The 13,492-nt window shown below is 41.5% G+C and overlaps 1 protein-coding gene across 7 annotated transcripts in view; it reads right to left on the reverse strand.

The window, feature by feature from the left end:
- Nucleotides 1-13,492, reverse strand: part of SUSD6 (sushi domain containing 6) — a 77,761-nt gene that overhangs the window by 19,140 nt on the left and 45,129 nt on the right. The gene's annotated exons all lie outside the window — the stretch shown is intronic.

Below are 13,492 nucleotides of genomic sequence, written 5' to 3' on the forward strand. Positions count from 1 at the left end.
ACTCTTCTGCAAAAAAAAAAAAAAAAAAAAAGATGATGGGAGTGATGGCAGGAAGGACCAGCCAGCTTTGCTTTTTGTGTGAAATCCAGACAGAAAATATCCTTGTTTTTCTCTCTTTTATTGTGTGCACAAACAAGCCTAAATACAGCAGAAACCCCTTCTTCAAGCAGCAGTTTAATTTTAGCAAGAAGCAAGCCTGTATCAGTTCATACGCTTTTTATGCTAGCTACATCAATAAACACCATCTTATGCCAAAACAAAACCATGTCTCAGGCAGCTGGTTTGCAGAGAAAAAGCACCTAGATAGCCTTTGATCACATTGCTGCACCTTCTCTCTTGTTGAGAAAGCAATGACAAGGGGATGTGTTTAGGAAAGGCATGAGATGGTAGATGCAAAAACCAGTCACCTCCACCCACACACTCCAGCTGGTCAGAGCACAGCTCCATTTCTGAGTGCTAAATACCTTCAGGTTTCCAACAAGTCATGTTTGCCTGGATGCACTGAAAAGCTTTCAGCAGCACAGCAGTTTCACCTTACACGCTCTCTGCTCCTGCACTGTTCTCCCTAGTCTAGGTGTTTGGATTAATACCAATATTAGGCAAGGAAATGGCTCACCAAGAATTTCATGGTTAAAAGTTACTGCAGGTAACAGCAGGTCTGTGCTGAACACAGAGAGCCAAGCCACATGCTTTGGACTGGAGTTTCCCCTGGCAGGCTGGCTCTGAGAAGCACGGCAATGATCTGCTCTGCAGTCACGCTCAGGGAACTGTATTTGAGATGCAACCCTTTCCCAGCATCCAGCATTTCAGGGATCGTTTTTAGCCCAAGTAGGATTAACTTCAACATACAAATGTCTACTGCAGTTATTAAAAGCCTCTGCCCTAAGGAACAGATAGGCCTTCCAGGTAGGGATGAAACATGCTCTGCTGACCTTCCACATAGCTCAAGAGTGGGTTTTTTTCCCTCATCGCTCATAAGTGTGCTAGCCTGCATGTTTTAACTATACACAGAAGCAGCAGATACAACACCTGAAAAGGGACCCAGGCTGAAGCTAGTCTCTGCCCATTGGAAATAGTGGAGACCTCTGTGTGTTTCTAGCTGGAGGCTAAACATTCGCACTGTAAAAGACAGACAATCAGATGGCCAGGATTTCCATTGATCTGCAATTTTTATGACGGAGATGGGGCCTGGAATCAGGGCAACAGATTTTGAACCTTCTCATTTCCAGCACGCTGGCTTTCTCTAGCACATGAACAGATGGGTCATTTCCCAGAGGGGCAAACCTGAGACGGCAGCTGCTGCCAGAGCCCAGTCACAACAGCTGAAGCTAAAGAACCTCTTTATATGTTACTTACAGGAAGCAGAAGTCAATAAAAGGCCTCTATTGTGAGCACACACATTTCTAGTTGACCCTGCCCCTAAAATATTTTAAGCCTTCCTAAAAACACACTGCAAAACATAACTCTCCTTTGGGCTCAGTGCATTGAGAAGGGGCCAAAGTCTACTGAAAAATCAGCTCTCTGTCTTAACCACCCCCAGATGCTGCTTACTCTGAAGACAGTGACAGAATATCAAGCTGAGCAGGACAGGAACCTTCACTGGGACAATACAGTTCCCCTAGTAAGGACACACTCTGAAGAGGAGGCTTATTTTTCTTAACGTCATAATGTGGGTAAATGAAAAAAAAACAAAGCAAAGAGATTCGTATACATAATCATATAGTTGTGCATTTATACAGTTAGACACAAGCACTCACACTTGTACAGGCACTCCTCACACAGCCATCCCATATATGCCAAAGCTACCTTTTACTTTCTTTCCCCCCCTCTTACATTCCTGTCGTCCCCCTCCCTTTTCTTCAGGGCAAGGGGGAGAAAAAAGGAAGAAAGAAAAGACTAATTGCAGCCTTCCACCAATGCAGTCACCATCTGGTAACTCAAGGGACACATGGAGCCAAATTATCTTAATTAACATGTTGCAACAGCATTTAAAAAAACTATGCTTATTAACACTCAGCTGTGATTAGTCAACCATGGAGGAAGCCTGCTAATGCCACATTAATTATGGGTCTTGTCTTCCTTTCCATTATAAATATGATTTTTTTTTTCCAGTGGCTTCTATCTCTCTCCTAAAAAGAGCACCATTTGCCTCAAATCTTGATCTTAAATGCAAATTCTATTTACATTCTACTAGAGTCAAAATGTTTAGGCTATACGAAGCTTCCACTGGTGCTTCTAGAGTGCTACAGACTGTCTCGATACAAAATGCAGCTTCCTATGTTTACCCCTTAGAAAGCTCCACTTCATTTAGTGAAATCCCTCAGTAAAATTCAAGCAGAAAAATAATTATTTTGTGTCTTCATATTCCTTTCCCCCTCCAAAACAGAGGCACAAACTTCACTGCATGCTAGGCCAGATAAAATAAGAGAAAATCCAAGGCTAAAAGAAGAACCAGTTGGCAACAGCTTGCAGCTGGGGTGCAGTTGGAGTCAGCAGCACAGTGGCTCTGAAAAGTCACTCTAACAAAGAAATCCGCTCTCCTGGTGCCACAATGGAGATTTCCAAGTGACTTTCATTTTTTTTTCCAGGTTTTCCAAGGCCATTTCTGGCCTCCTCGTGCCTTCTTCCAGACACCCTATAATTACTGCCACATGTTAGGAGAAGGAAATTAAGGAAGTGTTGTAACAACCTTATATGATCTGCAGAATCCAGGATTCTGCTCTTGAAACCCAAACCCTCACAACTGCATGAGAAACACCCAGCCAGGTTTTATCATTATTTTCTTTCCTCTCTTTCAAAAATTTGACTAAGGGGGAGCCCCTAAGAAAGCTACATAGGCTTACATAGCTTAGACTGAGGCTTTCACTAAGAAAGGTGAAGAGTACAAAAGTGTTCACCACACTGGGCAGGGGCAGTTAACTCACCAGGGGTCTCCTTTCCTCTCACTGGCAGCTCACTCGATTCTAAATCTTGTTTTACATTGCAACAAGGAAAGCATTATTTAAAAAGATAACAGAATTGTCAAAATAATTTGATATCCTTTCAAAAAAGGGAACAGGCAGTAATGGCACCAACTGCGCAGAGGCGATTTAGTAGAAAAGGCATTAGCATGGTACTTGAAGTCACGTAACGTCCACTGTCCTCGATTACTGGGGCTAATTTTAAACTCCAACTTAGATCTTCCCACAGCCTTGCTTTCTCACCTTGTTCCTGCTCATTTCTTTCCAGAAATGTACAAATCTAAAAATTGCTCGTAATTCAGAGGTAATCTGCACATTTACCCCGCTGTTTCCTTGGCAGCTCCTAGGTGAGTTTTCCATTTGGGTATAGTAATAACCCAATGGCGTCTTCTTAGGATAAATACCTGACGAACACTATGGGCTCTGGTTTCAGGAAAACCACCTACCTCTTCAGCAAAACCAATGAGAGATGATAACCTAGAAAAGAACATAACTATCGCACGCTCATGCTGATTTTGAGCACTAGATTCTGAGACTACAGAGAGAACTAATTTGTGCTGACTGGTCTGACTGAAATAAAAAAATCCCATTATTGACACTAGGAGGGAAGTTCTTTGAGGGGAACACACCTTAACAATACAGCAGAGCAAAACTCATCTCTACCAGCAAGTGACTAGGGACCTGCAATTTAGCCTCAGGAGGCAACTCCAGGTGACATACTTCGCATGTCTGGTAACACGAGCAGCTGTAGGATTCCACTGCTCTCCTTTCACCACAGGGTGGAATTCAGGAAGTCACTGCTAATCTACAATACACAACACTAGGCTCCTCCTTACCCAGGCCTTCCTTCCAACCTCAGTTCTGCCATAGCTCATTTTGTGACTTGGCACTGACCACAGTAGTCCTTACCAGAGAGAGGACGGAAACCCAGAATTTTAGAGTTTAGAAAGAAGCCCTGTCTTCCTATGCTTGCATGAGAAGATCCCTATGCTAGCCAAGTTGCTTTAAAGCTCTGCCCTGGTAGGTTTCCTTCGTTCACTAATCAGCCTTCTGCAGCAGATTCATTTTTCATCCTTTCAGCAGCAGCAGCTGTTGCCTCTGACTCAGCCTATCCAAAAAGTACTAATATGGAAGTTTGGCCAAGGCAGATCTAGTAATGGCATGCACACAGGAGACTGCTTTGTGCTATGTGCTATTCTACTTTAATCTGTGTGGAAACCTAACAGGAAAGCCCAAAGCCCTAGGTGACTGAAGTTGTTCAAGTTGCTCTCTGCATTAGGTCTAGCTTTGCTATGGTGTGGTGGGTAAGGAGAGCAATCATGAAACTTTGAGCTGATACATCAAGGAACACTGGAGAATACTTTTTCATTCTGCCAAGCCATTTTTCTTCTGACTTTTGGCTCTGTTCAGGACCATTGAACAAATCAGAACCTAATATCTGGGCAGATCTGTTTATCCTTCAGGAATGACTCATCTCTGACGGGGGACTTGTCAGAACAGGCACTCAAATCATTTACCACTGGCTGGGTAGAACTGTGAAGAGTTATTAGTCCTGTCTCGCTGGAAAGCCTCTCAAGCACACTTCATATTTTCACTCTAGATGTGGTTAGGTTAGCTGTAAATATTAGGTCATATTTTCTACAGGCTTTACAGGAGCTCAATATCGCAAGCAACTTCTCTGCACAGTCTGGCAGGAAAACAAAAATAGCCCCACTGGGACGCTCCCCAGGTCATTCTGCTCAAAGCTGGAGGCACCTCAGACTACAGAGCAACTGAAGTACTATACGTGGCAAATCTAGCATTTCCTAGAGCCTCACAACTATACTGCAAGTTGAACCATTCTCAGCTTTCCTTACACTGTTTAGCCGAAACTCAAACTGGACTACATTATAATTCAAAAAGCTTTAAGACACAGAATGAAGCTGAAGAACCAAGCTTCAAAATAAAAGAATAATTTTCTTCTCCTGACAAGAACTAGCTATGACACACCTTTCTAAATTGCCCAATACTTTAACAGCGTTGGGCAACCTAAGCACTCACAAGGTGATAGCAGGAAAGATGGTGTCAGCCCCTGTATAACCTGCTCTGAAACTTAGCAGCTACTTGGTATCTGGGCTACTCTATATACTAGCAATGCAAGCAGCTGGAGAATATTTGGAAAGAAGGAAGATAACTCAGTGAAGTTGTTGGTAAGTTTCATGACTTAGGTGTGACTAGCTAATGGCACCAACATCTGGTGGGGTGCTTTGATTTACAAGTCACAGAAACCACCATCAGTTCTCACAGAGCAGACCACATCCCACGCATTCCACCCACTCAGATTCTGCTTGGGATCAACTGGCATATCAAAAAGTAAACAGCAACTTAGTATAACACTTACAAACATAGCATATATAAGAATTCAGATTTCCAGTTATCTCATTTGAGAAGATCGTTTCATTATACAGACATAACAGCTTCAAAGTGTTTGTTTTATAGTTTCATTTTGCCAGTACCTACCAACAGCTCCAAGCAACTCAATGGACTCATGAATTTGTAAATTGTCTAACAAAATGTATTAGGAAATTGTCAAAAATATACCTCGTAGCAAACACGAAATGTTCCCTTCTGTCTTTCTGGCTCCTCATTCCAAACTCCCACAAGGTAAACAAACCTAAACTGAAACAAGCCAGGCTTGAAAAAAGGTTCAAAAACCAAGCTCCTTTCACAGCTGGCAACAAGTGTTCAGAAAAGGTGTGTAAGAGGAATTCTCACCCTTTGAGATACTACTTGCCTTTTGACACTTCCACTGTAGCCATTGGAACTGAAGTACAGGCAAGTCAAAATATCGAGCTGAAAAAGCTGATAATAAGGCAAGAATAGGGACTACTGAGATAGGACCTATTTGCAGCCCCAGATATGACAAAAATTCAAGAAGAGATGAAATACCATTCCTTTCATTTGACTAAAAGAGATTATAAAACACATAACCAAAACCCCATTGTATAACTATTTTTAAAATAAAATACTCATAAAAAGGGCCCAGATCCCCTCAAGCCCTGCTACACTCCAGACATACCTCTCTGCACCTTGCTGCTTTTCAACGAGAAATACAAGGCTACAAACATTCTTTGCTCCTTATCTACATTCCTCAGTCATACAGAAAGACCCTTCTTTGTTTTGTAGCGATAAAAATATCAAGTTTAAAAAAAAAGGGGGGGGTTGAAAGCAACCCCTCTCATAACACTTTTGGTCTTTCCCTAGTGATGCTGGAAGGCAGGAGGTGTGACAGATGTTCAAAGAGGCTTGAAGACCAGAACTCCAGTTCCTACCTGGTGCCACAGAGTCAGCCACAACACGTGCTGTGGCTGTAAAGACAGTGCCTCCTCACAGTACAGGCTAAAACTTTGAAGAGGGATACACTGCAGCTTAGTGGCTGGAGCTAAAGCCAAGGCATAGGGGCACAGGCCTGGACACAAATTCCACTGCTAGGTAACCTGAAGTTTTTGCCTCCTTGCCTTGGCTTTCCTTTTCACAGAGCTTTCCTGTCTGCCTTTGAGAACACAGAATTTTCAGTTGTCTACAGAGCCCCATGTAATGATCGAAGGGTTCTTGTCAATGAAATTAATTACACTGGTGACAAAGATTTACAGATTAATTTGACTGCTGTAATATTCAGGTCTTTTTCCTTATGAAGAAAGCCAAGCCAGATGCAGAATCTCATAGTTCAGTAGTTCTTTCACACAGGTCCCTCTGGCTAGGAATTTACTTCAGCCTTTACTGCAATAAAGGAAACCAACACATGGCTAGGGACACATATGCTGCATTACTGTCTCGCAGCATTACCGTCTGGTTTTAACTCAGCAAGACTCCCTTTTCTACTAGCTGGAGGGTTTTTTTGGTTGGTTGGTTTGTTTTGCTGTTTCTTGGAGAGGATTGGAGTTTTGGTTTTGTGTGCATTTTGATGTTATTTCTGACAATTCATTAAGTTTAGTTTATTATTTTGAGTCACGTGTTTGCTCAGCTCTCTCCAGTGGCTGCCCTCATCTACATATTATCTATACAGCACCATCAGTCATGTCAGAGCAGTTACTAGAACAGCAAGAGCATTTCTCAGTACAGCGTACAGTTAACAAGATAACAGTGTTGATAATAATAATGTTTGATTGAGTTTTGCCGCATAAAGTAGCCAGATTCACACCTTGAGGTTAGTATTTCACTTGGATCACTCTTGACTTGGACAAGTCAAATCTAAATGATACTACTACCATTTCAAGGGACTAGATCTTGGGGTCTAGGACATTGCCTTATTGACACTGGAGTCCAGGTTTTTCCAGACAACTCAGCTGATTTGCAAATGCTGTTACAAAACCCTGTTTCTTTGAAAACACAAAACCATTTTCATTCCTTGCTATCCTACACACTTTCCAGCCAGCACTGACAGCATCAAGCTGGAGACATTCCAAGTCTCCCTTTAGCTTCTCACAGACTCACCATGCTATCATTTCTCTTCATAGCCATCTCCTATACATCAGAAAACTTCTGCTAAGCTCCCTCACATCAGACAATGGTTTCTTCAGTTTCAACTGCCTACCTCCATAAAAAGAGATGGTGTGGTTACGTGGGTTTTTGGCATACTCTTGTTGCTGTTGCAGCTTTTTTTTTTTTTTTTTTTTTAAGTATCTACCTGTAAAGACAGTTTCTGAGTCTTCCAGATTCAATGATATTTCGGAAATATTAGTGGATACTAACAGCATGTATTACATTGCCACTTGCTCTATTTTGCCCAAGTTGTCAATCCAAACAGGACAACATTTCAAACTTGGTTTCAAGAGGTACAGAACCATCTTCCCTCTACTGGGAGAGACAGAAGACTTCTGAACAACAGCCTAATTTTATGTTATAAAATGTTATTATAATAATTCAATTCTACAATATTTTGAGAACCAAGATGAAGTGGGAGGGACAGATTATTCCAAAATACAATTATCAGAGTACAAAGGAAAAATTTGGGGTTTTTTGTTTGTTTGTTTTGAGGCTCATAAATCCCCAGAACATGAAAACCTTTTCCACTGCTCTGGTCAACAGAGAAAATCTCATACCTATAGACAATGATCAAGCACACAAAAGATTTCACAATCACCCTCATCCAACTCACTTTGAATGGGAAACACTAAGTAAGAACAATAAGGACAGTAGGAGAAATTCAGCTAATAAGAATTTTTTCCCAAAACCACACAAGAACAAAGCAGTTTCAAGAAATTCCTTACATACAAAAAGAGCTCTTAAAGTGTTCCCCAGAGAAGGATAAAGTAGAGGAAACTTTTTCAGCGTGCCTTAATGCCACCAGAAGTTCTGAACTGAGCACAAACTGGGAAAAATCCATGAGCACTTCCAGCTTCTGCAGTGCTGGGTCTGGACCTTGGAAGAATGCCAAAAACATTCCAAGGAGACTTCAGACAAACACAGCAGGACCCAGATCTGCCTCCCACAGCAATATGTGAATTCATACAGTAGGAAGAAGTACCCAAATCCCAGTTCTTCACCAGCATCAGAGCTTCTATCTTACACTCCCTCAATCTTAAAAACAAACGGACAACAACAACAACAAAACCTCTGTTCCCCCCCTATCCCCCTATAAGAGCGTTCATGCTAACAAATCACTTCCCACGCTAACTAATGCAACATGCCCACTGCCATTCAGTTGTATTTTCTTGTCCCTTAAAGAACTATTGTCCCCAAATTCTCTGAACCACAAAGTCTCTCCTCCCGGTTTAAACAGATGATTTACAAGTTAATGCATTTTTTCTTTCTCCCTGGAGCAGATGTTCAATTTTCTCCCTCTGGATTATTGTCTGGTAGAGCCCATAAACGAAGCTTTAGGACCAGGTAGGGTTTATTAGTAGATCAGTGACAGAAAATCCCAAGAAACAGTATATATAAGCACTTCACAATCAGTGCCCCTAGACCAAGATGCAGTAACTTAATGCCAGGCTGTACTATGACATCTCTTCAGTTGTTCTAGAGATCTCAGTCTACCAGAAGGTTTGGTGAAAATACCCACACAGTGCTTACAGGTTTCTTAGTAGTGGCGCAAGAGCCTCTCACGCAGCTTTGAGATCCACTTAATTGTATGGTTCAACCTCTTGCCACTTTGAGAAGTTTCTCACAGAAAGGTAAAAAAAGGCCAAGTAAAAGACACTAAAAATAGCAGAAATGCTGGCTCCCTGGAGACACACACTTGGGAACTCTCCTAGCTGCACATGCAGATTCCTTGAGAACATTTATATAAGCAATACGGATGTCTTACTTCTGAGATCTAGTGGGAAAAGCCACAGGAAAGGAGGTTATTTTGATGCTGATAGATTAGTGTCTAGACAGTAAAACAGAACTCCCTAGGAAGAAAAAAACAACAACTGGAGTCAATTTATTGAATGCTATGAATCACCATTCTGCAACTCTTCTCTTTCACACCAACACAGAATTTCAGAGAATAGTACATGCATTTAATCAGGAAGAGTAAGTGTTACAGAGGTCACAATGTAAATAGGAATGAGAGATCTCCAAACTCAGACTTTATCACTTCAGTCAAATTTGTCATGAACACATGATGCCTTTAACACCTACTACCTAGGAAGCCTACAGACCAACAGTAAACATTACAAAACCATTCTGTTATTGAAGGCAGCCACATTATTACACAGTCTTCCGGCTTTTGTTCATTTGTTTCCTGTCTTCTCTATAATGGGACTGGAAGTCTTTTGGGGAGAGGGTTGGGAAATAGCAACAGAATACCCACTAGTAAGGCAAGAGGCACTGCAGAGTCAAGACTAGCAGGTAGCACAGAGCTACAAAGACACGAGGAGTATAGCAATTCCACAGCTCTTTCTTTCAGACCTCTGGCCATTTTCCTTTCTTCCAATGTCCTCCACTCCAGTACAGTTTGCCATTAAAACTGAGAGCAGAGGACAATGACCTAAGGAGACAGCTTAGACTCAATGGAAACCAGCTCAAGTTTGGGAAAGAAAGGAGAAACGTTAAAGGCATCTACTTTTCAAATGGATTTCCTCTCATAATAATTTGTGTCTCTCACCAGGATACCAACGAACTACTGAACAGCCCAATCTAAACTCAGTTCCCTCTGTGCCCACCGCTCCCAAGTCACTGTTCACTGGTTAGAGTATTCAGCTGGAGTTGGACAACACATCCTCAGGCTAACATCACATTCCAGCTGTGCAACCATGAAAGAGCCTTTTAAAACCTCACAACAGCATCTTATGTTAGGGAGCAAGTACAAGAGGCCTTTTTCCAAAAGGATTTCAAAGTTGCTGTTGCTAAAATACAAGTTCAAGGCCTAGCACTGCCAAGAAATAAATGGACTCATTGACAAACCTTAAAATAGTTCTCAGCTCTTAAAATGATCCTGCAATTGTGTAAGAGACCATTTTGCAGTTGAACACATCATTATAATGTGCCAACTTCTACCAGAAGTAAAGGTGATTTTTCAAGTAGAAGCAGAATTTAACGCCTGGAAAACTAGGGAAATTAACACATGCACAACATCCTCCAGAAGCAACTCAGTCTCAGCTATTACCAGAGAGGATAGAAAACACCTGTCTCATCTCAGATAAATGCAGATTTTAAATCCTAACTTCATATCTTGTCTATGGAGCTCTACAGCATCTTACCATTACCCCGTCACCCAGGCCATGAGAGGTTAAGGTAAAGAGGGGGAACAGTTCCTGATCTTCCACATAACTGATATAGAAAGCAGAATGTGGTTTAATCAAATGAGCTCTCTCCTTTTCTTCCCCTTTTCCCCCCAACATATCTCCTAGATTAAAACACTTCTTACTCTTCTCAGGAAGACAGTCCATATTTAAGCTATTACCAGAATTGGCAGAAAAATAAGCCCATCTGTTCCCCCAAAAACAAACCCATTGTTCTTCCCCACCCTCTTTTTCTTGATACTGTGCCTGAGGATGTAGCATACAAAGGCCACCCAAGCACAAAGAAAATTCACCTAGATTATGACAGTGGACTTTTATTTTCTCTCCATATGGAAAGGGGAAATTCTTACCATTCATGAGGTGGGCGGAAGCGTCTGTCTCATGTTAAACATCATGATCTACTTTTGTATCTTTGCCCTTCCAGCATCAGAAAATAAAGCCAAAATGCAAATCACTGCAACCTAGTTACAGCACATCAAGGCCGTCACTGTCACTCTTATTCTCGGGGTGGAAGAGACAGACAGACAGTTGACATTTACTCTTTAGCTCACTGTGTAAACAGAAAACAAGTTGCAGTATCTATTCCTCTGCTGCAGAAAAACACTGACCACATAGTTCCCTGAAAAAGCTACATTGCCAGGCCTAATGTCCATTTTGCAGCAACTCCACGGGGAAGAGTGAGCTACCCAATTGCCATGTTTTCTCAAAGTACCTGCGGTTTTTCGAATTGTCCTTCCCTGTTCCTATTAAACTCTTCATCAACAATGAAAGTCACCTGTAAGGCACACTAGAATGGTGGGGGGTGGGTCATGATCATACATCTTATTTCAGGGCACGTACCACTGCCACAGTTACAGAAATTGCTTGCACTGGAAAGTAAAAACACATTTAAAGCTTTACGTTAACATAATTAAAGGAGTTTGAAAGTAAGAAGCTATTATCATCTGGCAGTCAGAACTATGTGTACTATTATTATGCATTCTGAAGACCACAGCTTGGAAATGTCTAATCTCAGTCTAGCATATTTACTGGCAATGAATTTCTAGATCAGAAAAGCTCCCAGAAAAGCAATTTTCCATAATGCACTGTTCTGAGAGGAGGCCACGTGACCACAGTTGCAAAATTAGGACGCATTAAGGGAATGGGCACACTACAGCAAAAAGGATTAAACAAATTTCATTAACAAAGTTCGAGGCAATGGGAACTTAACCTGGAAACACTCTTGAGCAATCACAAGCTAGCATACTGAAGTTCATGCCTAGAAGTAACATTAAAGGAGCAAATACCTGCACACTGCAGTCAAAGAGACTCACAGAGCTGTAGCAGCCTACAGAGAGGGTGTTTTTTGTTTGTTTGTTTTTAACAAGATGTGCACCTAGGATAACGAGCATCTGCAGTAGTTTCAGCCATGGGACATCCTTGTTCAGTTAATACCCAATGAGATTGACCAAAACATGTCACGTTGCTCTCAAACCCCTTCCTGAGACTTGGCAAAAAGGTGATCAGCAAGAAAAAAAGATCAAGGAAATTGTCTCGCCATTACTGCATAAACTGCTTTATGCAGCATATTATATTTCAATAAACCATGTCCATTTAGCTGGAAATGCATGATGAGTAACTGAAGCTAACTTTCTTCAAAGGTTACTTGACTAGTAAGTGTGCTGAGGCAGCATTTGGAAGAAGGCACAAACTCAATCCCTAAACAACTCACTGTGGCAGCAACCCATTCTTTGAGTTGTTTCAAAAAGGCAGGATAAAGCCATCCTTTTTTTGTACCCCCTCCATTTCTTCCTGGGGGGCATCTACTCCCAGACAATGGTAATTATCTTTACTAAAAGTTGACCAGCAGTATAAGAAAGCTTCTTGTCTCCAGTCTGCCCAGTTCCATGATGAGAACACACAGAGCTGCCTGAGCCATGAATATTAATGAAGGGAGGCCTAACTCCCTAGCTGCAATTCTAGCTGGAAAGAAAGATGCTTCTATAGTCCCAGTTCATTCAGTAGCTGGTTAAGCTATTTTCTTCAATACCAGGTATTTATCTGATTGGCATCTTCTGCTCCAGGAAGGAGGTCTCTCAGACTTCAGAGCATGCTAGCTGCATGACAAAAAGAAGTATAACCTCTCAAGAGCACCCATTTCAAGTAGAATGTGGAAGTGCCCTATGTGTAGACAGCATTCTTAGAAACTTTTCTTTCACATGCTGCTGTTTATTATGATACAGCACTTCCACAATTTGAGTGCAGATGTAAATTTTTTTATTTTTTTTTTTACAACTTCAATGTGTTCGGCAAATTGACATCTCAAACACTCCCTTAAACAGTTACATCTCTATCAACTCTTCCAAGGATTTCCTTTCCAGTCAGTACAGCTGGTAAGCATAATTTCAGAAAAAAAAAGCAGTCTCATGCTTTTACTAAACTGAATTCTATTTGATTTTATCTCCACTCTTCTGGCTGCTTCATGTTATTCAGTCTTTACAGGAAGTATACAGCTCTTTCTCAGTATCGTTTTGTCCATAAATTTAAGCAGCAAGATACTAACCCCCCTCCTCCAGACTGTTGGATAACAGCGGGCAAAACTTTCAGCAGTGTTTCTATGACTTGAGATCTACTCTCCCAGCTGACTACCAGTGGGACACAAGCTCTTTGGATGGAAACTAAACTAAACCATCAAGAAGGAATTTCTGACAAAGTTTTACTGCGCAAAGATCTCTGCTCTGGCATTCTGCCCCATCCCCTTTCCCCCCAGCTCATGAACTCTTACTGCTGGTGACAATGAATCATATTAGTCTGTTTAGCCATTTTCTCTCCATATTTCTGTTT

This window comes from Numida meleagris, chromosome 6 (assembly GCF_002078875.1).
Source record: "Numida meleagris isolate 19003 breed g44 Domestic line chromosome 6, NumMel1.0, whole genome shotgun sequence".
Lineage (NCBI taxonomy): Eukaryota > Metazoa > Chordata > Aves > Galliformes > Numididae > Numida > Numida meleagris.